The sequence below is a fragment of the Mustelus asterias genome, chromosome 11 (genome assembly GCF_964213995.1).
Source record: "Mustelus asterias chromosome 11, sMusAst1.hap1.1, whole genome shotgun sequence".
Lineage (NCBI taxonomy): Eukaryota > Metazoa > Chordata > Chondrichthyes > Carcharhiniformes > Triakidae > Mustelus > Mustelus asterias.
In genome coordinates this window covers 42,960,672-42,987,353 of record NC_135811.1, presented here as the reverse complement: position 1 = coordinate 42,987,353, position 26,682 = coordinate 42,960,672, and the positions used below count along the sequence as shown (strand labels likewise).

General features: G+C 42.2%; 1 protein-coding gene across 1 annotated transcript in view; it reads right to left on the bottom strand.

The window, feature by feature from the left end:
- adgra1b (adhesion G protein-coupled receptor A1b) overlaps positions 1 to 26,682 on the bottom strand; it is a 359,394-nt gene that overhangs the window by 147,010 nt on the left and 185,702 nt on the right. The gene's annotated exons all lie outside the window — the stretch shown is intronic.

Below are 26,682 nucleotides of genomic sequence, written 5' to 3'. Positions count from 1 at the left end.
CTTATTGGGCTGCTCTGTATGTCTTTACCCAAATCACTACAAGGCTCTACTGGCTCAATATTTTTCTTCAGATTCCAAACCTCCCTTCACCTCAACCCGTCACCCTGTCTCTTAACTGAAAACCCTATCTATACCCTAGTTGTACGATTCACCAGGATGCTGGTCCCAGCCAGATTTAAGTGGAGCATATCCCAATGGAATAGCTCCCTCTTTTCCCAGTGCAAGCTGCAGTCCCCCACGAATCAAAATCCCATTCTTCTCATACAACTCTATGAACCACATGTTAAATTTTCTCAGCTGCTTGACTTTCTGCCAAGTTAAACGTGGCTTAGGAAGCAATCCTGAGATTCTACATTTTAATTTGGACCCAAACTCCTCAAGCTCTCTTCACAGAACAGCATTCCCAGTTCCATCTTTGTCAAAAGCTGAGAGTCCTTTAAGACTGCGTTGAGGATTCCCGTACCTGCCTGTCTCACTGGCACACCCTCCCGTCCCTGACCACTGACTAAGTCTAAAGTTTGAATGAATTTATGGGGTGTGAGAGCCTCCTGGGACAAAGTTCATAGACAATTCATAGAATTCCTACAGTGACGAAGGAGGCCATTCGGCCCATTGAGCCTGCGCCAACAATCCCAACCAGGTCCTATCCCCATAACCACACATATTTACCCTGCTAGTGCTCCTACACTAAGGGGCAATTTTGCATGACCAATCAACCTAAGCTGTACATCTTTGTGGGAGGAAACCGGACCACCCAGAGGAACCCGGGCAGACATGGGGAGAACGTGCACACTCCACACAGACAGCGATCCAAGGCCGTAATCGAACCCGGGTCCCTGGTGCTTTGAGGCAGCAGTACTAACCACTGTGCCACCGTGCTGCACTAACTCTTCTCTTCCCTGATGCCCTGCAATGTTTATAGATCAGACTCCAGGTCAAGAGCTCCGGATTAATGTTGTCTGCAGATACCAGTGTCCATAAACTCAATGTTGTCCACAAACTCCCACTGGCCGCAGTTTCAGAATACCATCCACCCTGCTATGTCAGTATAAATTTGTTTTTTTATTTAATTAGTTACTAGTTTAGCAAAGTAACAGCAAGTTACAATTTCCTAGCTTAAAGACAAAGACAAACACTGAACAGATACTGGAGGTTAAAAAATATAGAAAAGGGGCATTTCCTTCCTCCTTTGCACCAAATTTCTGACTTTAGCTCCCTGTTCACAAAGCTCTCTGCTCCCCAATCACACTCTGATTGTGCGAGCACAAGAGAACCAGCATTGCTTTGGAAAGAACACAGTAAGAACTTTCAGAACACCAGGTTAAAGTCCAACAGGTTTATTTGCAATCACAAGCTTTCGGAGTGCTGCTCCTTCGTCTGGTGGACTTACCTAATGAAGGAGCAGTGCTCCGAAAGCTTGTGATTGCAAATAAACCTGTTGGACTTTACCCCGGTGTTGTGAGACTTAAAAAGGACAGGTCTTACTGAATCTGACTGAATGTTTTGAAGAGGTGACTGAATTGGTGAAGTGGGGTGTGCCTATGCATGTTGTTTATATGGACTTTCAGAAAGCATTGGGTACAGTGCCTCATAAGAGATTGTTAGCTTAAGCTGAAGTTCACGGAATTGAGGACAAATTATTGGGCTGGTTGGGAGATTTTTGAGGAGCGGGGAGCAGGGAAGTGGACAAACAGTCTAATTGGCAGGGTGGAGTCCCACCGGGATCTGTGTTGGCGTCTCAACTATGCATTTTATTTACCAACAGCTTAAATGACAGGATAGATCACCACATATCCAAGTTTGACAATGGTGTAAAAATAGGCAGCATTGTAATTAGTATGGATGGAAGAATAAAATTACAAAGAGATATTAATAGATGAAGTGAAAGTGCAAAACTGTGACAAATGTATTTCAATGTAGACAAGTGGGAGGTCATCCACTATGGACCTAAAATGGATAGCTCAGTCCAATTGATGAAAGACTATAAGCATGGAGACCCAAAGGGATTTAGGAGCCTTGTAGATAGTTCAGTAAAATGGCATGGACAGAATGATACCTGAACTCTGAAGGCTATACTACGAGTAGGGATTGTACAAACTGGGATTGTATTCCTTGGAATTTAGAAGTTTAAGGGATAATTTTATGGAACCTTTCAAAATATTAAGTGGAGCTAAGAGAATAGATAGAGAGAAACTATCTTCATTTGGGAATCTAGGACAACAGGAGTCACAGCCTAAAAATTAGAGCCAAGCTTTTCAGGAGTGAAGTCAGGAAACATGTCTACACACATAGTTTGAAACTCTTCCACAAGTGCAGTTGTTGCAGGTCAATTGTTAATTTTAAATCTCAGATAGATAAGTTTCCATTAGCCAAATGTATTAAGAGATATGGGGCAAAGGGGCTATATAGAATTAGGTCAGATACAAGTCATTTTCTCACTGAATGGTGAAACAGGCTCAAGGGGCTAGATGGCCTACTCCTTATTTTCTTCATGGAAAGCTACAGAGTTAATGTGCCCACGTCTCCCAAGGGTAGGACTTTTGAAATATCTACCAAGAGATAGCTTAGAAAAAGAAACAAGTTACATTTATATTTAAGCTCCTACGCATCAGTGTTTAATGGAATATGCCTTTGATTAAAAAATTATAATCGAACAAAGTAAAATGTGGTCATCTGCAAGATTCTGGTTCTCATCAGGACCTTACAAAGTACCTGAAAGAGCTTTACATTTCTACAGCAAGAACAATAAACACTAAAAACTTTGGTGCAATCAGGCACTTTAATCTCCAAGAAATAAAATGAGATACCCCTTAGAACAAAATATGGTAGAATACGGCATCAGAAATGTGTTTGCAAGGTCAGAAATGCTGGTGATTAGCTTCTAACTGACATCCTTTGTACAGTTCAGCATACCCAAAAATGAATATCCAACCCTTTTTTGATTTACTGCATGAATAATAACTATATCTGCTCAACATTCATCCACATTTATTCAAGCATCAGCTTTGGCTTTTCCCGTGGGATAAATGTAAACTATCCCTATTCGTTCTCCTCAACTGTTTACGGCCTTTGACATGGTTGACCAAATCATTTGCCTCCAATGACACTCAACCATCATTAATTTGGATTGGATTGCACTTGCCCAATTCCATTCCTATCGAATCATCGTCAGATAATCACCTGCAATGATTTCTGATCCTGCTCCCAATCCTTTGCCTCTGGTGACCCCCAAGGATTTCTCATTGTCCCCTCCTATTTCACACCTTAATGATGTGCCCATTCAAAAACAGAGTCAGTTTCCACATTTAATCAAAGACTAATCAACTTAGTCTTGTCAGGTAGAGGCATTTACAAAGTGGCCCCAATATGTCAAAGCAATTAGAATAGTTACTGAAATGCTGGAATATTAATCCAGTACAGTGAAATACCGATCTATGGAACTGCTGATGAGGTTTCACAATTAACTTGTCAGAACGTACAAGGTGTAGTTTGTTGCATTCTGCGCAATGAGAGAGCAACTAGATTTGGTCCCATATACAGGGGGGGGGGTTTTGTCAATAGCTCAACATTCCCAACAGCATAACCGGAAGTACGCATCACTTCCGTTTTCCTGCATTTTTCCATTTTGATCCCAATTGCAATTAACATTTCAAGTTCCAGCATTGTGCACACCGACACATGCAATCACATGGGAGGGATGCTTTCCAGTGGCAAAACCCACTGCCCGCTACCAATGTTGCAGCTACAGGTGGGCTATTAAAGACCCTCCTGGTCAAACAGGAAGGCTCTGCATCATGGTAATTGCAATTAACATAAAACGTACTGGGAGCAATGAGGTGGCACAGCTGTTTTTCAAAATTACATTTCAATTGCAAATATTTAACATTACATGGGTTTCACTTTATGCATGTGTTTATCATCATTATTTGTCAAGGTGAACTTAGCGATAGAACTAAATGCACTGGCCTGCCTCATGGCTGGCCCATATTGTTAGCTACAGCAGAGTAAGGGCCATCTCTTTATTGTGGAAGAAACAATGTTTTTGCTCACTCTTTATTGAATGTTCATGTTAGTGTCCAGTGTTGTACCAGCCACTCTGTGGGAAATGGCTGAACCGGATTGTTCAGTTGGCTCTCCCTTCCATGCATTGCGAAAGACATTAATAAGTATTCATGACACGTAAATGTATGACAAGTGTAAACCCATCCACGAGCCAGAGTGAAGCTCACCACGCCACAAACAGACCACTGACTTTATCTTTGCACGTCAATCCGTTCTTGAGATTTTGCCAACAGCCCTTAAATAAATCATGTTTTCCACTTTTGTGGGCTCCATACATCTCCCCCACTAAGGGGTTGAGTTGTGAAGAAAGGTGAGGAAAGCTCAACCTCTACGTAAAACCAGTGTGAGATTATCAAATTTATACTTTACTCTTTATTCTGGCAATAACAGGTTGATATAACTAAACAGATCCAAGTGTTTGCATCAATTTCTATGACTGTAGACCTACACAACATTGAATGGATTTCACCATTAAAAAAGATCCAAGTTAGAACACAGAATTGACTAACAATGAAAAATGATGTGAATGTAAAAGTTGTAGTTTTACTGATTTAAATGATCCTGAAAACATTTTGATTGTTGGCGGCACAGTGGTTAGCACTGCTGCCTCACAGCGCCAGGGACCTGGGTTCGATTCCCAGCTTAGGTCACTGTCTGTATGGAGTTTGCACATTCTCCTCTTGTCTGCGTGGGTTTCCTCCGGGTACTCCAGTTTCCTCCCACAATCTAAAGATGTGCGGGTTAGGTGGATTGGCCGTGTTAAATTGCCCCTTAGTGTCAGGGGGACTAGCTAGGGTAAATGTATGGGGATAGTGCCTGGATGGGATAGTGGTCGGTGCAGACTCGATGGGCCGAATGGCCTCCTTCTGCACTGTAGGATTCTATGATTCTATGATTGGTCTATTTATTGAACAATGCCTTTATATATCTGCCATAATATGGATGGAAACTATAGGCTGCTACTTACATTTAACAAACGAACTGGGACCAGAACAGCACTTCCTCCTGATAAGAATAACAGCCATGATATTAAGAATAAATATGGATAGGGTTTGTTTGCCCCACAGATCTGAACTATAAACTGCCTGATCCAGATCTTGAAATCTCTTGCAAAATGGCTCGGAGGAAAAATTGCTGCTAAAATAAATGGTGACAACTGCAGGAGAGTCACATCAACACCAATCGTCAAAATACTTTGAAGCTTAGATCTCTTGTGTCTTGTAAAATGTTTCTGAATCAAACATTAAGAACTGAGTCAAGAAAGGTGCCCTCTCTGTCAGGACTGATGACCAATCTGCCTATTTGTCTGGAAGAGACAGAATGCATGTAGGCGCTGATGATGTGCCATACACCAGTTGGCATGACAGGTACAGAGATCACAACTATGTTGTTGTGGCTGCAGAACAGCCTTTTTCTAGTGATCAGAATGATTAGAAAACAGTGCAGTTCCACATCTGAAAAGGACTAAGGAACATGCATAAAGATGTTATTTCAGCAAAAGATGAGGGCGTGCTGGAATCAACTGAAATCTGTACAATCTGAAGAATGTAGATCAAGACCCAGATGATACAACATATTCATATACACACCACAAACCCTGTCAGCCATAACAAATGCACGTCCCTCTCAGAATGAAAGGAAGAGTTTTCTTTGCTGTGCAGTAATTGGCTTTCGTGTTTCCTGCATTATAACAGTGATGACACTTCAAAAGCACTTAATTGGCTGCAAACACTTTGAATTGTCCTGAGATCATGAAAGGCACGAAACAGAAAAAGAATTTTTTTTTCCCCATTTTCTTTGAGTTAAAGCTGTAAGTGTGTGCAAGAAATAAATGGAGGGATTCCTCCTCCTGTGGTGTGTTTTGTGGCGATGGAGGTGGCCCACTATTGGCTGGTGATGGATCGTCCAGTCCTGCCGCTATCAACAGGTTTTCCAGTTGTTTGCACCCTTTACCACCGGGGAACCCGTGGTGGGAGATCGCCATTGAAAGAACTGGAAGATCTTGCCAGCGGAAACATCCAGAAAATTCCAGCCAACATTTAATTATTTCTTGTGTCTGTAGATTGAAAATATTGAGCAACATTGTGGTCCTACAGTCGAGCTTTATGAATCTAATTCTAAATATATTACGAAATTGGGGACAATCAGCAGGAATGGCTAGCAAACTGGTTGCAAAGGATTGTTATTCAGATTGGGGAACAGTAGAAAATAGTCTTAGATCATTATATATTTCATTATTTCATTATATATTTATAATTAGATTCAAAATTGACATCGATAAGTTAGGGCTGATGACCAGGTATCTCAATATCAAAATCTACAGATGATACCGTACTGAGGGAGAATGCAACGTTATTGCAGGTGCCAAATTTGAAAATTGGTTAAGTTAAATGACAAATTAACATCGATAAATGTATGCATGCATGTTGGCAGGATAAACTATCTTTACCCTAGAAAATAGCTGTGAGGACAGATTGGTCAGGTTGGGGTTATTCTCCTTGGAACAAAGAAGACTGAGGTGCGATTTGATAGAGGTGTACAAAATTATGAGGGGAGGAGATAGAGTGGACAGGATAACACTGTTTCCCTCGGTGGAGAATTCTAGAACCGGGGACATAGATTCAAGATAATTGGCAGTAGGTGTAGAGGGGACATGACACAGATGGAGCGGGCTTCTGGAATTTGCTGCCAGAGTTGGTGGTGGAGGCAAAGGCCCTAAACTCTTTCAAAAAGTACCTGGATCTGCACCTTAAGTGCTGTAAGCTACAGAGCTATGGGCTTGGTGCAGGAAGGTGAGATTAGAAAGGGCACCTGAGTGTCCTCAGGCTGGCATTGACAGGATGGGCTGAATGGCCTCCTTCTGTGCTGCAACTTTTCTATGTTTCTAAAATAAGAAACTGAATGGGGTAGAAGATCTAAAGAATCCAAGGATATAGGTGACCAATAATTAAAACCAGGATTGCGGGTTGGCAACGGTTTAGAAAGGTTAACAAAGCACTGGGCTTTATTTCTAGGGGTGTTATATTCAAAAGCAGCAATGTTATATTAAAATTATATGGGACCCTGTCAGGCTGCAGCGAGAGTACGGTGTACAGTTCTGGTCTTCTATAAGGACAAAAAATATTGGAGATACAGTGTCAAAAAGATTTACAACGTTGATATCATTGCTGAGTGATTACAGCCATCAGGAAAGATTGAACAGGTTGTTGCTTATTTATTTAGAAATCAGAAGACATAGAGATGATCTGATAGAAATCTTTAAAATGATGAATAGGTTACAATGGGTGGATGTAAATGAAGCTACCTGACAACATGCAAAATTGTCCAGTTATGTACTGTCCACAAAAGGTAGGACAAACCTAATCTGGCCAATTACCGCCCCCAGAAGTGTGATTAGCAGCAAAACGATGGAAGCTTTTGTCAACAGCGCTATCAGGCAGCACTTACACAGCAATAATCTGCTCACTGATGCTTAGTTTGGTTTTTGCCAGGTTTACTCAGTTCCTGATCTCATTACAGCCATGCTTCAATCATAGACAGAAGAGCTCAACTCCAGAGGTGAGGTGAGGTGAGAGTGATTGCACCTGACATCAAGGCAACATTTAACAGAGGGTGGCATCAAGGAACCCTAGCAAAATTGAAATAAATGGAAATCAGAGAGGAAACTCACCTCAGGTTCCAGTCATATCTAACACAGAGGAAGATTGTTCTGGTTGTTGGAGGTCAAACATTTCAACCCTGTGACGTTCGTGCAGCAATTCCTCAGTATAGTGTCCGAGGCCCAACCATGTTCAGCTGATTCATTAATGACTTTCACTCCAGCATAACATTAGATGTGGGGATGGTCACATATGATTGCACAGTGTTCAGCACCATTCTTGACTCCTCAGATGCTGAGGTAGTATGTGTCCATAAACAGCAAGTCCTTGATAATATTCAGGCTTGGCTGCTAAGTGACAATTAACATTTATGCCACACAAGTGTCAAACAATGACCATTTCCAACAAGAGAGAATTTAACCATCTTCCCATGACATTTAATGGCATTAGTATTGTCAAATTTCCCATCATTAACATCCTGGGGTTACCATTGACCAGGAACTTAACTAGAATAGTGATGACAAAGGCAGGTTAGAGGCTGGGAATCCTTCAGTGAGCAACTCACCTCTTGACTCCTCAAAGCGTGTCCTTCATCTACAAGGCACAAATCAGGAGTGTGATGGAATAGTTCCCACTTTGTTGGAAGAATGTGGCTCCAAAACTCGAGAAGCTTGACACAATCCAAGAGAAAGCTACTCCCTTTATTGCGCCTCAGCGCCCAGCGATGAAATAACTGAATATGGCTGAACCTTGGATCATGTCCTGTGGAACAGCTGCAGTGATGTCCTTTTGCTCCAGCAACCACGAACATTTTGTTTTGGGTTAGATAGGACTCCAGCTAGTGGAGAGTTTCCCCCTCCACTCCCACTGACTTCAATTTTACTCAGCCTCCCTGATGCCATACTTGGTCAAATGCTGCTCCCCAGTGCCAGTGGGCAGTGCCCGGGCACTGCTGGAGTGGAGTGTGGGGAGGTGAGGGTGAGGGGCTTCCATTAGGGAGGTTTGCTTAAGGGGGCCCGTGTCTGTGGGTGGTTCATTTTTAAAATTATTTTCAGATCTAAAGGGTTCCCCAGTCTGTCAGGAGCCGAGGTTGCTGGCGAGGTGGGTTCATTCATTCACAACCTCTGCCACCGACACACAGTGGAAGCAGTGTGTTTCATCTATAGGATGCAGTGCAGCACCTCACCAAGACTTGTAACCTCTACCACCCAGAAGGACAAGGGCAACAGACGTATTGAAACAGCACCACCTGTAGGTTCTCCTTTAAGCCACACACCACCCTGACTTGGAACTATATTGTTGTTCCTCCTCTGTCGCTGTATCAAAATCCTGAAACTAAAGCTTTAAAAGTTTATTTATTAGTGTCACAAACAGGCTTACATTAACACTGAAATTAAGTTACTGTGAAAATCCCCTAGTCACCATGCACCTGTTCGGGTACACTGATGGAGAATTTAGCATGGCCAACGCACCTAACCAGCAAGTCTTTCAGACTGTGGAATGAAGCTGGAGCACCCGGAGGAAACTCATGTAGACACAGGGAGATCGTGGAGATTCAGCACAGACGGTAACCTAAGCTAGGAATTGAATCTGGGCCTCTGGCGCTGTGAGGCAGCACTGCTAAACACTGTGCCACCGTGAATTCTGTTCCTCATGGCACAGCACATGTATCCACCATACCTGATGGATCCCCAGCCGTTCAAGAAGGCCACTCACCACCACCTTCTCAAGGGCAACTGGGAAGAGCAACAAAAGCTGCCCTAGACAGTCACACTCATCCCATGGAAGAATAAAAACAAATGTGAGATTGTTTTCACTTGTGGGAGAATTCAAAACCAGGGGCTATAAACACAAAATTGTCATGAATAAATCCAATAGGGAAATGAGGAGAAACCTCTTTACTCAGAAAGTGGTTAGAATGTGGAACTCAGTACTGGAAGTAATTAAGGCAGTTAACTTGGTTGCTTTCTTATAAGGAAACTTATTTTTATGCATTTGTGGGACATGGGTGTCACTGGCTGGCCAGCATTTATTGTCCACCCCAAGTTGCCAGAGGGCAGTTGAGCAGTTGAGATTCAACCACATTGCTGTGGATCTGGAGTCACATGTAGGTCAGACCAGGTAAGGGCGGCAGATTTCCTTCCCTAAAGGACATTAGTGAACCAGATGGGTTTTTCCAATAGTTTACAATGGTTTCATGGTCACCAGTAGATTCATAATTCCAGATTTTTAAAAAATTGAATTCAAATTTCACCATCTGCAATGGCGGGATTCGAACCCGAGTCACCAAAACATTAGCCAAGTTTCGGGATTAATAGTCTAGCAATAATACCACTAGGCCACTGCCTTCCCTAGACAAGTAGCCGAGAATAGAAAGAAAGGCTGAGTTGAGGTAGAAATAACGGAAGGAGATTTCTATGCAGTGTAAACACCAGCACGGTTCAGTTGGGCCAAAAGGCCTTTTTCTGTGTGGTAACAATCCTATGCCAAAGTAATGCATGTTAGAACAACAGCTATAAAACTAGTCCACTTTGACTGTAGAAGCAGAACATGAGGAAGTTTCACACAAGTTTGGAGATGGAAGAATTGAATGATATTGTAGACAATTCGAAAAACTACGAGAAAAATCATTGAATGCTATGCCAATGATCTCTGTTCAAAAACAGCTGCATAAATATTTCCTAAACTGTTGAATTCAAGGTTGTAAGAGTAAACGCAAATATTAAAGTCTTTTTTTCTGTTTTCTCATGTTGGAAATTTAATCTGAATTCTTCCATCCATGTTAAATAAACTGGAATTAAATTCTGAAAGCTTTCAGATAAATATTTCACAACAAATTAATTCTGGGCAGCTGTGCTTTATTAACCCAAAAAGCTTTTAATTCAATAGAAAATGTTGCTGCCTTTACAGAGACAAATTTCAATTTATGACCTGATGCCTTTTATAATTTCATTTTGTAAATATTTTAATTGTGCGGGAAGTTTGGAATTTTAGGTGGCAAGTTATCTCAATTTCAAAATTATTACTGACCTCTCACAGTACTGCAAAACTCCACCCCATTTCTACAATCCCTGGGGTCACCACTGACTCTCTCCTCTCTACAGAACTGCTGGATACTATTCTCCCATCTGGCACTTATCACCAACTGTTTTGCCTTGTATCCCTGGCTTTGAAATGAGAATTTTCATCAACACATTAAGGAACATGCTGTATAATAACAAACACAGCCACTGATTAAGTTTTCCTATTAAACTGAACAAAATCCAGGAGCTTCATTCCCAGAATACCAGTAAACTTCAAGAGCGCCACACAATAAAAATGTAATTGGATTAATTCTGTTACCAAATATTAGAGGCATGAACAGTACATTTGTGTGTTATATGGCATAGTTTCACAAAAAAATTTATGAAATTGTAAATCCAAACTTGTAAACCCTATGGCAAAGTCACAGAATGTTTGTTGATGCATCTATACCACATCTCTTCAGATGTCTGAGATTTTTAAAATTTATTCATGGGATGTGTGCATTGCTGGGAAAGGCAGCATTAATTATCAATACCCAATTGCCCTAGAGAAGATGATAATGAGCTATTGTCTTGAACCGTTGCAGAATGTGTGATGTAGGAACATTTAAAGTGCTGTAAGGGAGTGGCAGGAAGGGGGGGGCGAAAGGGCAGGCTTCCATGATTTTGACCCAGCAATGGCGAAGGAATAGCAATGTATTTCCATATCAGGATGATAGATGGAGATGGTGGTGATGTTCCATGTGTCTGCTACCCTTGTCCTTCTAAGCACTAGAGGTTACAGAGTTGCAAGATGCCAGTGAAGAAGCCTTGGTGTGTAGGTGAAGTGCATCTTGTAGACACTGCTGCCACTATGCGTCATCATCAGGGAGAAGTGAATGTTTGAGATCTGGATGCGGTGCCTATCAAGCGGGTTGCTTTGTCCTGGATGATGCTGAGCTTTTTGAGTGTTATTGGAGCTGATCCAGGTTAAGTGGAGAATATTCCATTACACTCCTGACGAGTGCCTTATAGGTGACAGAAAGGCTTTGTGGAATCAGGAAGTGAGATTCTCACCACAGAATACCCTGTGTCTGAGCTTGTAGCCCTAGTTCAAGTTCCTGTCAGTGTTAACCCCCAGGATATTGATGGCTGGTTATTCAGTGTTGGGAAATCCACTGAAAGTCAAGGGGAGTGGTTAGACTCGGCCTTGTTGGAGATGGTCATTGCTTGGCACTTGTGTAATGTGAATGTCACGTATCAGCCCAAGCTTGAATATTCTTCAAATCTTACTGTATGTAGGGACTGCATCATTATCTGTGGAGTTACTGAACTCTGGAATCACTGAACTCTGTAATCATCAGCAAACATTTTCACTTCTGACCTTATGATGAATGGGAGGTCATTGATAAAATAACTGAATATGGCTGAACCTTGGATCATGTCCTGAGGAACAGCTGCAGTGATGTCCTGTTGCTCCAGCAACCACAAACATTTTGTTTTGGGTTAGGTATGACTCCAGCTAGTGGAGGGTTTTCCCCTGGACTCCCACTGACTTCAATTTTACTCAGCCTCCCTGATGCCATACTTGGTCAAATGCTGCTCCCCAGTGCCAGTGGGCAGTGCCCGGGCACTGCTGGAGTGGAGTGGGGAGGGGGCTTCCATTAGGGAGGCTTGCTTAAGGGGGCCCTGTGTCTGTGGGCGGTTCATTTTTAAAATTATTTTCAGATCTAAAGGGTGCCCCGATCAGTCAGGAGCCGAGGTTGCTGTCGAGGTGGGTTCATTCAGAGCCCGCCCCACCAGCATGATGTAGTGGGACCCACACTTTCCTTTTTTATTCTCTAAGTGTTCAAAAATACAGCGGGGAAAACCTGGCAACGCAGCTGAGGTGAGGGGGGGGGGGTGGGGTGGGGGGGTGGGGGCATGGGGTTTGGGAGTGGGGAGGGGGAGGCTCCAGTATTCCTGCTGGAGAAAAAACTCAGAAGAAAAATTCCACCCATAAACTGTTTCTTTCCACAGACAACGCCTGACTGCCTGAGAATTTTCCATTTGACTTTGTCTCAAGGTTGTGCTGTGGTTATTCCTATTGACACTTCATGGAATAATGCACTTTGTGACAGGTACATTGGTGAAGATGCCTTTTCCTGACACTTTGGTTCTCTTACTGCAAGCCCAGCAGCTACGTCCATCAGGATTAGGACAGAGGGAGAGTCAGTTCCTTTGCTGAAGTACAGGATCTATTGTTGTGATATGCAACAATGGAATGTATGAGATGAAAATGAAAGGAATGTCACTTATCTGATTAAGATACCGTTAAGCTGAGCTAGTGAGCAGAGACTACTTGAGTTTCCTCAAGTGTACTTGAGTTTGCATGATGTCTATTGGTTTTTATCTGCTTGTTTTGTCCATCTGACTTGTTACACTGCCACAAGGTCAAATGTACCTGGCTGTGTGGGATTTGTAGCCCATCAGTAATCAGTCCCGTTTCTTGAGGCACAATTGTTACATTGTTCCTGATTTCAATCCAAAAGGTCACCAGCAATTTAGAATGAGGAAATGGAGGCCGGAATTTTCTGGCCAGTCCCGTTGGTAGGATATTTTGGTCTTGCCAATGGAGAAGCCCTACTGCAGGTTTCCTGGTGGCAGGGGGGGGGTGTATAGAACTGGAAACCTTGTTGATCCAGCCAACGGCGGGGCCGCCTCTGCCACTGCAAGACACGCCGCAGGGAGTGCGGGAAATCCTGCCCAGTATGTTTATTGATATAGGTCTGAGCCAATTAAACTCTATGGGCGGAATTTTCCTGTCCCGCCCGCCACAGGAATCGGAGTGGGCGGGACAGGACCATGCAATGGTCTGTTCACCTCAGGTGGGATTTTCCGGTTTTGGGGCGAGTGCAGCTGGAAAATCCCACCCTACACCTGCATCATATTGTGCGTGCTATTGTGTTCTGGTTCAGGAACGGAAAAGCATTTGGGCAAGTAAACAAATTGTTTATTTCCGATGCTCCACTTGCACATTACCAGATAAACATATTTGTCATATTAAAGTACATTTGAAAAATAGTACCTCTGTGTTTTCCTCAGATGCAACTGACGAGACAATTACTGCATCAGATGAAAATTTCTCTGCGCTCTACTAAAACGGAAGATCATAACTAGAGAATAAAGTATTGCAGCTGTGAGAGTCACACTGTAATTTTACTCTAATTATTCTGTTTTCTGCAGCAGTTTGTGTTCACCAATGGGAAAGATAGTACGATGGCATAGATTTTCTAAACTTTGGATATGAACGTGCTTTCAGGCCTTTGACTTTTCAATACACACTTTGCAACAGGCAAACCACCTCACTATGTGCATGGAGTCAGACAATCAACCTTAATTAGGCAATGGATGCTTTGGAGCTTTTTCGTACACTGAGCTTCTGTGCTTCAAGTGAAATGCAACAACAAAAACCAAAAAACAATTCCAGGCAATGTTGTGCTTGTAGCATATACCCAGTAACGAAACTGCCTGATCTCATGCCACTTAGGTGAAGTCGAGGTGATGCTTGATGGCTCCAGAAATTTGGTATGCCTTAGTTTTGAAGTTTCAGTTTGGGGGAGCCTTTTGTTCCTAGACAGCTTAGTTCCAGTTTCAACCAGAATGACTTTGACACTACCCTATTCAAGTGAAGATGACAGCAGTACCAAAGATGTGCGGGTTAGGTTGATTGGCCATGCTAAATTGTCCCTTAGTGTCAGGGGGATTAGCAGGATAAATACATAGGGTTATGGGGATAGGGTCTGGGTGGCATTGTTGTCAGTACAAGCCCGATGGGCCAAACAGTCTCCTTCTGCACTTTAGGGATTCTGTGATTCTATGAACATGACCCTTGCAACAGATGAAACCAGATATTCAGGACTTTAGGTAGGAGTGAGTGATATTTTCACTTTACATGGGTTGAATGTAAACAACAGCAGAAAAAGGTAGTTTAGTTCCTCCATTCAAACCTACAAACTGCCTCTGTCTCTTCTAATGTGCAGCTCTTTCCCAATTCTTCCCAGAGTTTAACATTTGGCACTCTCCTGTTGCTGCTTATTTCGCTATGATAGCACCACAACTGTTGTCCCTCTGGGACAGGTCCTTCTCCAGTGACTGGCAGCAGCACCACATCGGACTGGGCCTCTGGAGAATCCCCTCTTCAGCTTAATCCTGGTAATGGGATTAGTAATGTGATACATGCTCGAAATTCACGGATATGTGGGAGAACCTATGAATTTTTGGCACTTAGAACACGACAAAAGCCTGGTTCCAGCAAGAGGAATACGAGAAACTGTCAGCCTGGGATCACTCAGAATGGAGTGAATTTGATCCTATTAAAGTAACATTTTGTTAGGCCAGAGCCCTGCTGTCACAATGTCAATGACCAGGGCAACTGGTGACCTATTCTCTGTGAATTAAAGTCAGGAATAGAATTTACCTATAAACATGTGAGCAAAAATACTCAGGGAGATATTTTGTAACAGTGTGAATGGGCAAACTATCCACACATATTCTAAGTTCAGTTTGATTTTCAGCTGTAATTTTGATCCCATCAGTTTAGTCTTGATTGATGTCCAGATCCCAAAGATGAAACTAATTCACTCCACCTTTCAATCTCCCACACGTGTGAATGAACTACAGTTCAGTGGGAATGCATCAACTATACATAATAAAATTCATTGAGTGTTACATTTCCTGGTACTCCCTGTTCATGGCCAATGAAGACACAATTGACAACAGATTGACTGTGAGATTTTGTGATAAAAACTTTCACAGGCACAAGGACATGCGAGCTCAACTTTAAAATTCTTCTCTTTCTAATCAATTCTTTAAATAATGCCTTGCATCAAAACTAGAGATTGGAAATAAAAATTTTACCCAGGAAACAAAATAAAACCGTAAGGACTATGAGGATCAAGCAATACAAATATCCTTCTTCCCCAACACGACTAGATCAATTATCGATACGTTCAGATAAATTGTTCAGATAAACAGCTTGGTTATTTAAGTCTACTAAGTGTCATTTGAGTTTTCAAGATTAAGCCTAATGGTATTATCATTACACTATTAATCCAGAAACTCAGCTGGGGCAGCACGGTGGCATAGTGGTTAGCATTGCTGCTTCACAGTGCCAGGAACCCAGGTTCGATTCTCAGCTTGGGTGACTGTGCGGAGTCTGCACGTTCGCCCCATGTCTGCTTGGATTTCCTCCGGGTGCTCCGGTTTCCGCCCACAATTCAAAAGATGTGCTTGCTAGGTGCATTGGCCATACTAAGTGGTGACTAGGGGATTTTCACAGTAGCTACAATACAGTGTTAATGTAAACCTACTTGTGACATGAATAAATAAACTTTAAACTTACATGTTATGGGGATTGGGTTTGAATCCCATGACATTTGAATTCAATAAAAAATATCTGGAATTAAGAATCTATTGATGACCATGAAACCATTGTCAATTGTTGGAAAGACCCGTCTGGTTCACCAATGTCCTACAGGGAAGGAAATCTGCCATCCTTATCTGATCTGACCTACATGTGACTCCAGAGCCACAGCAAGGTGTTTGACTCTCAACTGCCCTCAGGCAACTGGGGATGGGCAATAAATGCTGGCCAGCCAGCGATGCCCATGTCCCATGTGCCAAAAATAAAACACTCAGATTGATCGGGGTACATTGTTAAATACAAAGCCATTTTAAGTGTACTATTGATTCAACAAATAATCAAAATTGTTTTACATGAATTGTAACCCTGCCACATTATGAAACTATTCTTAGTAATTATCCTGTTGATTAACTTTTCTGACAATGTCACTACCGAGCAAGGTGTTCAAATACCAATTTCTAAATTCAACCCTGCAAATTCCTTCTAGAATAGTAGCATATGCAGTGATCTGAGGCATAAACTGAACATCTGTTTCTCCAGTCTATGACCTGCAAATGCTGCATATACTGGTCTCCTCTTTTCTGGTTGATCAAACATTTAGTTTGAAAGAATACGACCTATATTCAGCAAAAAAACCCAAACTGGATTCACTGCTTCTATTTTTCCTGACCATTATTTATACTCTTTGGTATGATTCGGGTCTGAGAAATGGTAAATTTTGTACTGACAAAATACTGCCAAACATTACTCCTTTTCATATGAATAAAAATTGCTGGTAATTACTATTTATCATTCCAGTGAATTATTTCAATGCGTACAACATACACTTGAAACAGTGCCATTTGCTTACTAAATTTGTAATCGTACCCCTTGTAGAAAAGGTAAATGCAACGCCTGAAATGGTGGTAGGAAAAGTATATATGGACTTCCAGAAGGCATTTGATAAAGTGCCACATGTGAGGTTTTCCAGCAAAGTTGAGGCCATGGGGTAAAATGAACAATGACAGGATGAATATGAAACTGGCCGAGTTAAAGATAAAAGAAACTGATTGGCTTTTCAATTTGGAGGGGTTGGTGCTAGGACCATTGCTTTAGGCAGCACAGTGTTAGCACTACTCCCTCACAGCGCCAGGGACCCGGGTTCAATTCCCAGCTTGGGTCACTGTCTGTGGGGAGTCTACACGTTCTCCCCGTGTCTGCATGGGTTTCCTCTGGTTGGTCTGGTTTCCTCCCACAGTCCGAAACACACGCTGGTTAGGTGCATTGGCCATGCTAAATTCTCCCTCAGTGTACCCGAACAGGCGCCGGAGTGTGGCGACTAGGGGATTTTCACAGTCATTTCATTGCAGTGTTAATGTAAGCCTACTTGTGGCACTAATAAATAAACTTCAACTTTTCTTGATATACATTAATGGTTCAGATTTGGGTATACAGGACACAACGTCAAAATTTGCAGATGACTTGGAAGTGGAACAAATATTGATGAAACTTGAAGAGGACATGGTCAAATGCAATGGGCTGGCAGGTGGAGGATGAAGTTTGAAACAGAGAAGGGCAAAGTAATACATTTTGGTCGGAAGAACAAGGGGAGACAATATAAACTAAAGGTCACAATTGTGACCAGCATGAAGTTTATAAAATTTTTATGTTTTGGAGCTATCTGTTTAATTTATGGTAAAAAGGAGCAGCGATGGGGTTCATGTAACCTGCTCTGAATTCCGCCTAACAAGCCTGGACCACACTATGAGGTCAAGGGGAGGCCTGTAAACAATGGCAAGAACAGCTGTGTTGACTGGGTAGGCTGTTGGTCTCCAAGTTTCAGAGAGATATGTTATCAGGCTTTATGAACGGTTATACTTTAAACTGTCAGCTTAATTCCAATATAGAATGGAGTGGGGGGCTGGAAAATAGCTATTAACATTTCTATCTGCATACAAGGCCCATGTGATTCACAGTGCCCTGGAGATAGACGTTGGGAAGGAAAAAGCCTGCAGAAAGTCACTGTGATATCAAATTGTAGCTTTTCTAATTGCATCACTGAACCTCACAGGGACAAGTCAATCTACAGCCTTCCAAGAGACTGGGAGCAGGATATTGAGGTAGTCAGTCCTGCACCTGAAGCAGAAAAAATTATGACTGTGTTGGTCACTGTGCAAAATGTGGGTGGGAACTTGCGCTCAGATTGAAGAGGCCAATTTTCTGAGGGTTTAAAGGAGACTGGAAGATTTTCATATCTTGGATGAGAGAGAAGAATTTCCAGTGCAACTTTCACAGTGAAAGTCAGTTCTAAGGTTTGGAGTTACCCGGCTGGAAAAAAAAGGAAGCAAGCCATCAGGAATTGAAAATAACTTTGGACTGGTTCCCGGAGAATGAAATGTCCACTTAAGGGGACAAAGTATAACTACATTGGGAAATTTTTGGTTGTGTTAAAAGCTATGGGGAATTTCTTGTCTGTAATCTAGGGTATAGGTTTCCTGTTGAACAGTCTTTAGACCATATTGTTTTTCATTTGTTTGTTACAGTAACAGACTTAAAACGTGAAATCTTGTTTTGCGATGCTTTCAGTCAGTCACTGGAAATTAAAATATCTTCATAAATGTTGTTGATCCACATGGGAATTAGAAGACAATTCTGAAGGGATGCAAGGACAGAGAGATCATAGATTATATGTGAACAAATCACTGAAGGTGGGAGGGCCAGATGAGAAGGAAGTTAGAAAGGTTGGTGGGATCCTCTATACGGAAGTATAGAGTACAAAAGCAACAAAGTTATGATGTGTTTTTATAAAACATTGAGTCAGCCATGACTAGAGCAGTGTGTCTATTTCTGGGCTCCCGACCCTTGGAGGAATGTTAGGGCTTTTGAGGGGCTGCATTAAAATTTCCAAGAATGGTTCTGGGGATGAATGACTTCAGCTATGTGGACAGAATGGAGAGCCTGGGCTCATTCTCCTTACAGAAGAGAAGGTTGACAGGAGATTTGGTAAAGGTGTTCAAAATTCTGAGGTACTGGACAGATTCAAAAGGTAAACCGTTCTCAGTGGCAGAAAAACTGAGAAGCAGAGGACACTGCTTTAAGGTGGATGGCAAAAGAGCCAAAAGCTCAGTTCTTCCCTAGAAAATCGCCGCAATAACTCTTATCCTCTATGAATTTGAATTTAATACTTACAATTGCTACAATTATTCCATCTATTTTTCTCATACTTACCTGCCCCATCATATTAGAATTATCTGTTCACACTCATTGACATTGCGATGCTTTGTTATTGAGTCCATCAGTACCTATCTCCCATCATCTAGTTACCTAGGCTACTCTTCGTCCCACACCCAACCATTTGTTCAAAAAATGGCAGACATGGGAATGTTGTATTTTTAATCAGATACTCTACACGTAGAACATATTGACAGCTCCATGTATCTTGCATCACAAATATTGTGATATCAGTGTGCTACGAAGCACACCTATGCTACTTCAATATTCAATATTATTCCAATGAGTTTCACATTCAATGGTCTATATTTTAATATGTTGTGAAGTATATTTTCAAAGCAGAGGAAAAATTAAAAGATAACCTTGTATGCCCCGCTACTGCTGCCAGCGAGAATGGAAAACCTGGTGTTCAGCCAAATCTCTGGACATAGCCAACAGGACTGGAGAATCCCAGCACAGGCAAGGTCGGAGAATTCTGGCCAAAATTTCTGTCTAATCATTATTTTGCTATTTATTTGACACATTGAAACCTTTCCTTATATTTTGCAAATATTAAAATGTTTATTTTAGTTATTTGGTCGTACAGAACTTGATTTTTGCTGAAAAGACATCTTTGTTGGGTTCCATGAGAAACATGTCTTCAATGGAATGGCACCCAACCTCCTACTCCTTGCATATTTCTGATATGTAGATGATACCTTTACTATATTTCAATCCATAGCTGCATGTAATAATTTCCTTATATATCATAATGGACTCTATCCTGCACTCAAATTCACCATTAAAATAGAGCAGTCAAATGAATTCACTTTCCTTGAAATATTAGTTGAGGAATCTGCCAGGGAGTTCTCTACCACAAGCCTATCTTCATTGCTTAATGCAAATGTTGGGATTCTTGCTGATCGACATGCTGTAAAATTGGCCTTTCTGGCAACCTCATAAATAGGGCCCAAACCATTTGTTCAGCAGGCAAGAGTGATGCTGAAATAGGGCACATTAAAGGCATCCTGACGGGATAATGGCTTTCTTGCATCAGATTGTTTTGCAATGTACATCAGGTAAACTCATGAACAGGCTTTTGACTGTCATGTCTGACCCGAAAAGTGCCCCTCCGATTATCCCAGAAGGGCAAGATCTCACACGCTACCCGAATTACACTGCCACTATGTAGTAGCAACACGAGTGATATTCACCACTAACAGGATACTGCCATCAAGCCAAAAAGGACATTCTGCCTGTCACACAAATGAGTAATGTGGTATAGGAATTTCAGTGACAGTGTGAAGAAAATATATAACCTGTCCGTCCCAAAGATTGGCGGGACGGGAAAATTCCACTCTGTATTTCTCTATCCACAGATGCTGCGTAATCTGCTGCGTATATCCAGTATTTTACGGTTTTATTGCAGATTCCAGCCATTGACAGTGATGGCTAGTATAGGTGGTCTTGTGGATCAGTGGGGAATGCTCCTGCCTCTGTTCCATTGCTCAAGTCCCACTCCAGGAATTACACAAAAGCAAAATACTGTGGGTGTGAATGTGGTAAGAGTTTTAACAACACCAGGTTAAAGTCCAACAGGTTTATTTGGTAGCAAATACCATTAGCTTTCGGACCGCTGCTCCTTCGTCAGATGGAGTGGAAATGTGCACATTTCCACTCCATCTGACGAAGGAGCAGCGGTCCGAAAGCTAATGGTATTTGCTACCAAATAAACCTGTTGGACTTTAACCTGGTGTTGTTAAAACTCTTACTGTGTTCACCCCAGTCCAACGCCGGCATCTCCACATCATGATGTGAATGTGGCCGTTCGACCTGAAACTTTAACTGTTTCTCCACTCCAGGACCTGTTGGCCACGAAAGGAGCATTCATGACATGGTTCAACAGGCTGGTACTCAGCTGGCTGGTCCTTTCAACACTTCCCCATTATTCGCCTAAGAGGAAAATAGTGTCCGTGAAGATATAAAACAAACATGCGTTTCTCAGTACAAACATATGCTGGATGTTTTCTTGGAGGTTCTTGCACTCCACTGGTTTCACTTTGGTGGAAGTTTGGCAGGAGCCCATTTATATGTGAAAAGAAGGGCTTCTACCAAAGTTAAATGGACAGGGATAAGCACCGAGGAACTGCCTGGCAATATCTTTCTTCTATCACATGTTCTGAACCCATTCTCACCATCGAGAAGACGTTTATTGGCAGAGCAGATCATTTGCAAAATTACAAATACACCCATGGAATGAAGATGTAAAACTTGACATAAACTCCCGGAGTGAATGGCTGGAATTTTACTGCCCTGCCCGCCACGGGAATCGGAACGGGCGAGGGGCAGACAATGGGATTTTATGGTTTTGGGACGAGCGAGGCCATAAAATCCCACCCAATGTGCGAAAATAATTAATTATGAGCAGGAAGTTAAGATTGTTCTGATCAAAAAAATTACGTATTCTTTTGTTTCCTGGTTCAATTTGTTCACTGTTTCTTATCGATATGTTATCGTTGTCTTGATTTTCAGACAATCTAAAAAATATGCTTTCTGCCTGCAATATCATAATATGCATTAATGAAAGGCTGGTGTAATATTAGTTCTCAGCTTTGTTTACATAATTGCACATTAACTATCCTGTCAATCCACTTAGATGACTCATGCAGTGTACCTTTTTTTAAAAACCTGTGCGTCTGCCTATTGTTGCCACCATTAGTGACTTATACTTGACATACTGAGTTCTAGCAGATCCAGAAAACACTCAACCAATTTAAGTTCTTTAATCCTGGGTATTAGCTGGTATATTTGTAAGCTTGGGTCACTGTCTGTGTGGAGTTTGCACATTCTCCCCGTGTCTGCATGGGTTCCTCCAGGTGCTCCGGTTTCCTCCCACAGTCCAAAAGACGTGTGGGTTAGGTGGATTGGCCATGTGAAATTGCCCCTTAGTGTCGGGGGACTAACAGGGTAAATACCTGGGGTTATGGGGATAGGGCCTGGGTAGGATTGTTGTCGGTGCAGACTCGATGGCACTCCTTCTGCACTGTTGGATTCTATGATTCTATGAAAATAATATCCCAAGAAGGTGATCTCACTGTTGGGGCTGAGAAAATCTTGGCCAAAGCCATGGTATTGAGGTGGAACCTCACAACCCAACAATTGGCAGGTTGTTATTGAGTTTCCAGCCACACAGATCAGGTGGATGTCAGCAGTGAACCCACACTGATGTTTGCACCCACCTATCTCATAGCTTCTGACACACAAGTCTCGAAGGTTCAATACTGGGGCGCAACAGCACGCAGAATCTCAAAGCTGCTCAGGGTGGTACAGTGGCACAGTGGTTAGCACTGTTGCCTCACAGTGCCAGGGACCTGGGTTCAATTCTGGCCTCAGGTGACTGTCTGCGTGGAGTTTGCATGTTCTCCCTGTGTCTGCGTGGGTTTCCTTCCACAGTCCAAAGAGGTGCAGGTCAGGTGGATTGGCCAAGCTAAATTGTCCCTTAGTGTCCAAAGATGTGCAGGTTAGGAGGATTCGCGGGGTAAGTATGTGGGGCTACAGTGATAGTGCCTGGGATGGATACTGTGTTGGAGGGTCAGTGCAGACTCGATGGGCCGAATGGTCTCTTTCTGCACTATATAAGGTTTCTATGATTCTATGAAATTTAAGGCCCAAGATCCACACATTATTCTTGCATTGGACTTCTTACTCCTGAAGCCTACTTCCTGGTGTCACAAACATTTAGCAGTACTGCAATGTTAATAATGTTAAATTGGTCTCTAAATGTGTAGAGTGACAATTTCCTGTGTCAAGTTGCTGTCACAATGAATCAGCAGGTCTCCTTCCAGTTGATGGTGGTATGGCGCCCCCTACGTCCAGTTGCCAAGCTGCTGAACCTGCATTAATCACATCTCCAAATTAGCAAATGCTGGAATAGGGTTCCTCCATTCCAGAATACCGGGCTAAGGCTTTTCCATTACAAATACTGTCAGCCAAAGCGTGAGTCAATCACTATGATGCAGGGTCCAAGGTTAATATGTGAATGAAAACTGTACCACGCACAAGCAGATATGACAGATTCCACATAAATGCATAAAAACATGGTTTCTGAACTCATACATCTTGGATCTTTTGTTATTGTGGCAAACCTATTCTTATCTTTCTTTATTGACTTGGTTGTTCTGCAATCTTGAATTGCCTCATGACTTAAGACTGAAGGGTTAATAACATTATTGTAGATACACTGTTCCTGTGTAAGATTGATGTGGAGATGCCGGGGTTGGACTGGGGTAAACACAGTAAGAGTTTTAATTTTGATTTTGATTTTGTGCCTTGTTTGGGAGCAGATATCCACTCCATCTGACGAAGGAGCAGGGCTCCGAAAGCTAATGGAATTTGCTACCAAATAAACCTGTTGGACTTTAACCTAGTGTTGATAAAACTCTTCCCGTGTAAGATTGCCATTGATGCTTATTGCACATAGATTAAATGATGTTAGGGAGGCAGAGTTTAGCTAGTCATTATGAATGAAAAAATAATATAATTTGCAGTTAAAAACATGTGTCATTGTTTGTCACGGCACCCGCACGAGACAAACAAACCTCTTCCCGTCTAGAAGAATAGGAAATGGCTCCATAAATATATGTATATATCAAAGGAAGGGAAGTGAGCAGTGTAATCAAATTAATCCTGTTACATCTCGGGTTTCTACTCTATAATTTTCAGTGATATAACGAAGTATTCAATCTTCATAGGGGTAACTTTGTGTATTTCCACTTCAACTTGGTTTGTTTATCTCCAATTTTACCGAATGGCTGATGGAACCCCCTGGTTTAAGCTTCACTAATTTTCAAATCAGTGTAAATTCTCCAAGCAAAATTGGTTAATGTAGAAAAGCTAGTCATTAGATTAAATGTAGTGTTGCAAAAACACTCCCTGATTAACAGTAGTAGAGAATGGGGGTCAGTTTAGCTCAGTTGGCTGGATAGCTGGTTTGTGCTGCAGAGCAGGGGTTCAATTCCCATACTGGCTGAGGTTATTCATGAAGGTCCCGCCTTCTCAACCTTGCCCCTTGTCTGAGGTGTGGTGCTCCCCAGGTTAAATCACCACCAGTCTTCCTTTGAAGGGGAGAGCAGCCTATGATCATCTGGGATTATGGCGACTTTACCTAGAATGGCGCAAGGCAACCGATCACAATTTCAGCAGGCGTGGCAGAGGTGGATCAGAGTTTGCAGCCATGATATTTGTTTCAATTAGGCACAACTGTGGAGTAAACGGCTGAATATTAATGGCTCATAATTTGCTGTCAAGATAATGGTGAGGCTAATGATGCTCACTGTTATTTATGCGCAATGCTACGGCAACTTCAGGCAAGGGCAGGTGCGCAATTAAATGCTGAAGGCCAAAATCTGATTTCCAGAATGCACCACTCCACTGTTAGCATGACAAAAACACCATCGCGCTATCTGCCTCACCTTGGGAGGCATTGAATGGCATCAAGTTGTTGTACAACAATTACAAACTAAACTCACGAGAGAAAGTTGTCCATTTCAGTACCGTCCTAACCACATAATAATAGTTAATTACTGACAAACTCTCTGACACTAAAGATTAACTATTACAAACGTGGAGTCATTTTCTTCTGGTATTATCTGTTGAACGTTCTAAAAATATCAAGTTTTTACTCTTTCTTTTGTCTCTCTGGTCTCACTCTCTTAATCCCAGCTTGATTCAATATCAAATTTACCCACACCTTTTCACCTCCATCTCCTTGTTAATAATGTCATTATCCTTCAGTTTAAGTTTATTTATCAGTGTCACAAGTAGGCTCACATTAACATTGCAATGAAGTTACTGTGAAAATCCCCCAGTCGTCACATCCAGCGCCTGTTTGGGTACACTGAGGGAGAATTGAACATGGCCAATGCACCTAACCCGCACGACCTTTGGATTGTGGGAGGAAACCAGAGCACCCGGAGAAAACTCATGCAGACACAGGGAGAATGTGCAGACTCCACACAGACAGTGACCCGAGGCTGGAATTGAACCCGGGTCCTTGGCGCCGTGAGGCAGCAGTGCTAACCACTGTGCCACCAGTATGGTGGTATGCCAATCAATGTGATTGGTTAAGGAGGTATGCAGTTGCTTGCCCTGTTTAGTCAGATCCCAGGTGCCACCTTCCTCATTCTGCTGTTATCAGTTCACACTTTAAGCAACTAGTCATGCAAACATTTAAAAAAAAATCTAAACATACAAGGGCAAGTCTAACTAAGGGCGGACACCACCAGAAGTCCAGCCACAATAAATTCTAGTCAATTGCACTGTCAATACTTTTACAGACATTCTGGTTTCTGTAAAGTTATCCGCAGTAGTTCAGATGCTGTCTGTTCTGTTTTCCACATTGCACAACATCTCAGAATGTTCAACATTCAGCTCAAAGGAGGGTTTTCTACTCTTCTTTAGTTCTTTGCATCTATATTTAATGAAGATAGAATACACAGTGGGAAATTAAATTTGCAAAAGGTTGATAAAACAGCTCAAGTCCCACAACTCCCCAATGAGAAAACCTGCCAAGTTGCAAGTTGGTGCATGCACAATGCGCGCATCGTGACCTCAGACCTTCCTGCAAATCAGCGCTGACCCTCCAAGAGCCAGTATCATCTAAAACTGCACAGTACAGGAGGAGAAATGAAACAGCCAATTCAGTCCTTGTTGCTACATGAAAATATCAAATTTTCTGATGGTATATGCTGCACGACATGGAGGATTTAGAAAATCAGCTGTCCAAAACTGCAGCAATAGTTAGTTGGTCAGTTGGATGATAATTTGTACTGGGAGAGATAGGATCTTAACATACTTACATCATAGCCACTGCGTGGAGTAATTGCTGAGCAGTTAATCAGATAAAACAAAAATGCATGTAAATGTACCAAGCAAAGTCATATTGCTGCACCTTCCATCAGCACTATCTTCTTGATATTGCCCACTGTTCTGCCAAGTTGCTGTTCCTGGCTATCTGAAAGGAAAATGTGCAAGGAAAGGCTTGTTTTTGGGGAGGGGGGGGGGGGGAAATATGAGGGGTGTATGCTTACTCCACGTGCAGCTTGTAAATCGGGACGAGGGTGAAGTGCAAAGTGAGGAGGAGGATTAGGGATAAGATACTGTCATTTTCAATGCTCTCAGCTCTGCCACTGGCTATGGCCTAAGCAACAGAAGTCCCAATTACGGTCTCCTCCATGGAGGACACGACAGGACATGCAGCATAGCTTTGTCTCTCCGGTTATCTCCTGGTACCTGCAGTTGTGCACCAACTTGTCCTGAAAGAGTGGGGAAAATGTGTTTGTGAGTGTGGTGCAGTTGTTATGATTGAAAATTGTAAGATGTGGAGGTGAAGCTTGCAGTGGTGTTAACTGCATGAGGGTAAAGTGAA